Genomic DNA, 5,000 nt, shown 5'->3' on the forward strand with positions numbered 1-5,000 from the left:
CCATGAAGCCGGCTCTACGCAGCTGGTCCCCAGTGCGTCTCCTTGGGCCGGTTTACATGGCACCAGCCTTGCGCTCGGTTTCTCCGGTTCGCCTGCATAGTCCAGTGCGGGCTATTCCACCTCGCCGCACTGGCAGGGCGACCGTGAGCATTCAACCAGGTAAGGTTGGGCAGGCTCGGTGCTCAAGAGCTCCAGTGCGCCTGCACGGTCCGGTTTTTCCAGTACCACCTCCACACCCCAGCCCTCCGGTAGCAGCTCCCCGCACCAGGCTTCCTGTGCGTGTCCTCGGCCCAGTACCACCAGTGCCAGCACCACGCATCAGGCCTACAGTGCGCCTCGCCTGTCCAGCGCTGCCAGAGCCTCCCTTCTCTTCAGCGCTGTCGGAGTCTCCCGCCTGTTTAGCGCTGTTAGAGCCTGCCTTCTCTACAGCGCTGCCGGAGTCTCCCGCCTGTTCAGAACTGCCAGTTAGCATAGAGCTGCCAGTTAGCATAGAGCTGCCAGTTAGCATAGAGCTGCCAGTTAGCATAGAGCTGCCAGTTAGCATAGAGCTGCCAGTTAGCAAGGAGCTGCCAGTCTGCAAGGAGCTGCCAGTCTGCAAGGAGCTGCCAGTCTGCATAGAGCTGCCAGTCTGCATGGAGCTGCCAGTCTGCAAGGAGCCGCCAGAGCTGCCAGTCTGCAGGATGCCGCCAAAGCTGCCAGTCTGCAAGGAGCCGCCAGAGCTGCCAGTCTGCAAGGAGCCGCCAGAGCTGCCAGTTAGCATGGAGCAGCCAGGGCCGTCAGTCAGCATGGAGCAGCCAGGGCCGCCAGTCAGCATGGAGCAGCCAGGGCCGCCAGTCAGCATGGAGCAGCCAGGGCCGCCAGTCAGCATGGAGCAGCCAGTCAGCATGGAGCAGCCAGTCAGCATGGAGCAGCCAGAGCAGCCAGTCAGCATGGAGCAGCCAGAGCTGCCAGTCAGCATGGAGCAGCCAGAGCTGCCAGTCAGCATGGAGCAGCCAGTCAGCATGGAGCAGCCAGAGCTGTCAGTCATCATGGAGCAGCCAGAGCAGTCTGCCAGCATGGAGCAGCCAGAGCTGTCAGTCAGCATGGAGCAGCCAGAGCAGCCAGTCTGTGTCGACCAGTCTCTTCCAGATCTGCCAGTCGTCCAGACTCTTCCAGATCTGCCAGTCGTCCAGACTCTTCCAGATCTGCCAGTCGTCCAGACTCTTCCAGATCTGCCAGTCGTCCAGACTCTTCCAGATCTGCCAGTCGTCCAGACTCTTCCAGATCTGCCAGTCGACCAGACTCTTCCAGATCTGCCAGTCGACCAGACTCTTCCAGATCTGCCCGTCGTCCAGACTCTTCCAGATCTGCCAGTCGTCCAGACTCTTCCAGATCTGCCAGTCGTCCAGACTCTTCCAGATCTGCCAGTCGTCCAGACTCTTCCAGATCTGCCAGTCGTCCAGACTCTTCCAGATCTGCCAGTCGTCCAGACTCTTCCAGATCTGCCAGTCGACCAGACTCTTCCAGATCTGCCAGTCGACCAGACTCTTCCAGATCTGCCAGTCGACCAGACTCTTCCAGATCTGCCAGTCGACCAGACTCTTCCGGATCTGCCAGTCGACCAGATTCTCCTGGATCCGCCAGTCAGCCAGGATCTTCCAGAACCGCCAGCCAGCCAGGATCTGCCGGATCCAACCACCTGCCTGAGCTTCCTCTCAGTGCTGAGCTTCTTCTCAGTGCTGAGCTTCCTCTCAGGGCTGAGCTACCCATCTGTCCCGAGTTACCTCTGTCCCGAGCTGTCCCTCTGTCCCATGTTATCATTGTGGTGGGTAACCTATTTAGGGACGTTTAGGAGGGGGATTAAAACTGTCATGGAGTGGGGTCCACGTCCAGCGCCAGAGCCGCCACCGCGGACAGATGCCCACCCAGACCCTCCCCTATAGGTTCAGGTTTTGCGGCCGGAGTCCGCACCTTGGGGGGGGGGTACTGTCACGCCCTGACCATAGTTTACTTTGTATTTTCTATGTTTTGATTGGTCAGGGTGTGATCTGAGTGGGCATTCTATGTTTCATGTCTTGTTTGTCTATTTCTATGTCCGACCTGATATGGTTCTCAATCAGAGGCAGGTGTTAGTCATTGTCTCTGATTGGGAACCATATTTAGGTAGCCTGGGTTTCACTGTGTGTTTGTGGGTGATTGTTCCTGTCCTTAGTGTCCTGATGTCATTGTTCTGTGTTAGGATACACAAGTATAGGCTGTTTCGGGTTTTGTTAAGTTTATTGTTTTGGTAGTGTTTGTGTTTAGTGTGTTAATTCATTAAACATGGATTGCAATAGACACGCCGCATTTTGGTCCGACTCTCCTTCTCATAAAGAATACCGTTACAATAGGTGTATCAAAATGTGTTTATATTGTTACACACACTGGATAGGTGTATCAAAATGTGTTTCTATTGTTACATACAATTGATAGGTGTATCAAAATGTGTTTATATTGTTACATACACTAGATAGGTGTATTAACGTGTGTTTCTATTGTTACATACACTGGATAGGTGTATCAAAATGAGTTTCTATTGTTACATACACTGGATAGGTGTATTACTGTGTGTTTCTATTGTTACATACACTGGATAGATGTATTAAAATGTGTTTCTATTGTTACATACACTGAATAGGTGTATTCAAGTGTGTTTCTATTGTTACATACACAGGATAGGTGTATCAAAATGTGTTTCTATTGTTACATGCACTGGATAGGTGTATCAAAGTGTGTTTCTATTGTTACATACACTGGATAGGTGTATCAAAATGTGTTTCTATTGTTACATACACTGGATAGGTGTATCAAAATGTGTTTATATTGTTACATACACTGGATAGGTGTATCAAAATGAGTTTATATTGTTACATACACTGGATAGGTGTATCAAAATGTGTTTCTATTGTTACATACACTGGATAGGTGTATCAAAATGTGTTTCTATTGTTACATACACTGGATAGGTGTATTACTGTGTGTTTCTATTGTTACATACACTGGATAGGTGTATTACTGTGTGTTTCTATTGTTACATACACTGGATAGTTGTATTAAAGTGTGTTTCTATTGTTACATACACTGGATAGGTGTATCAAAATGTGTTTCTATTGTTACATTCACCGGATAGGTGTATCAAAATGTGTTTCTATTGTTACATACACTGGATAGGTGTATCAAAATGTGTTTCTATTGTTACATACACTGGATAGGTGTATTACTGTGTGTTTCTATTGTTACATACACTGGATAGGTGTATTACTGTGTGTTTCTATTGTTACATACACCAGATAGGTGTATTAAAGTGTGTTTCTATTGTTACATACACCAGATAGGTGTATTAAAGTGTGTTTCTATTGTTACATACACTGGATAGGTGTATCAAAATGTGTTTATTTTGTTACATACACTGGATAGGTGTATCAAAATGTGTTTCTATTGTTACATACACTGGATAGGTGTATCAAAATGTGTTTCTATTGTTACATACACTGGATAGGTGTATCAAATGTGTTTCTATTGTTACATACACTGGATAGGTGAATCAAAATGTGTTTCTATTGTTACATACACTGGATAGGTGTCACGTTCTGACCTTTATTTCCTTTGTTTCGTATTTATTTAGTATGGTCAGGGCGTGAGTTGGGTGGGCAGTCTATGTTTGATTTTCTATGATTTGGGATTTCTATGTTTCGGCCTAGTATGGTTCTCAATCAGAGGCAGGTGTCATTAGTTGTCTCTGATTGAGAATCATACTTAGGTAGCCTGGGTTGCACTGTTTGTTTGTGGGTGATTGTCTATGTTAGTGGCTTGTGTCAGCACAGGTCTCATTTGTAGCTTCACAGTCGTCATTGGTTTATTGTTTTTGTATAGTGTGTTTCAGTGTTCAGTGTTTTCTTTATTAAAATTCACTATGAACACATACCACGTCGCATTTTGGTCCTCTGATCCTTCTCGCCTCTCCTCTTCAGATGAAGAGGAGGAAGACCGTGACAATAGGTGAATCAAAATGTGTTTATATTGTTACATACACTGGATAGGTGTATCCAAATGTGTTTCTATTGTTACACACACTGGATAGGTGTATCAAAATGTGTTTCTATTGTTACATACACTGGATAGGTGTATCAAAATGTGTTTCTATTGTTACATATACTGGATAGGTGTATCAAAATGTGTTTCTATTGTTACATACACTGGATAGGTGTATCAAAATGTGTTTCTATTGTTACATACACTGGATAGGTGTTTAAAAATTTGTTTCTATTGTTACATACACCAGATAGGTGTATTAAAGTGTGTTTCTATTCTGACATACACTGGATAGGTGTATCAAAATGTGTTTCTATTGTTACATACACTGGATAGGTGTATCAAAATGTGTTTCTATTGTTACATACACTGGATAGGTGTTTAAAAATTTGTTTCTATTGTTACATACACCAGATAGGTGTATTAAAGTGTGTTTCTATTCTGACATACACAGGATAGGTGTATCAAAATGTGTTTAAATTGTTACATACACTGGATAGGTGTATCAAAATGTATTTATTTTGTTACATACACTGGATAGGTGTATCAAAATGTGTTTCTATTGTTACATACACTGGATAGGTGTATCAAAATGTGTTTCTATTGTTACATACACTGGATAGGTGTATCAAAATGTGTTTCTATTGTTACATATACTGGATAGGTGTATCAAAATGTGTTTCTATTGTTACATACACTGGATAGGTGTATCAAAATGTGTTTCTATTGTTACATACACTGGATAGGTGTATCAAAATGTGTTTAAATTGTTACATACACTGGATAGGTGTATCAAAATGTGTTTCTATTGTTACATACACTGGATAGGTGTATCAAAATGTGTTTCTATTGTTACATATACTGGATAGGTGTATCAAAATGTGTTTCTATTGTTACATACACTTGATAGTTGTATATACATGTGTTTTTATTGTCACATACACTGGGGG

General features: G+C 44.2%; 1 protein-coding gene across 17 annotated transcripts in view; it reads right to left on the reverse strand.

The window, feature by feature from the left end:
* mctp1a (multiple C2 domains, transmembrane 1a) overlaps positions 1-5,000 on the reverse strand; it is a 224,733-nt gene that overhangs the window by 77,573 nt on the left and 142,160 nt on the right. The gene's annotated exons all lie outside the window — the stretch shown is intronic.

The sequence above is a fragment of the Oncorhynchus mykiss genome, chromosome 11, assembly GCF_057628025.1.
Source record: "Oncorhynchus mykiss isolate SJ-2025 chromosome 11, ASM5762802v1, whole genome shotgun sequence".
NCBI lineage: Eukaryota > Metazoa > Chordata > Actinopteri > Salmoniformes > Salmonidae > Oncorhynchus > Oncorhynchus mykiss.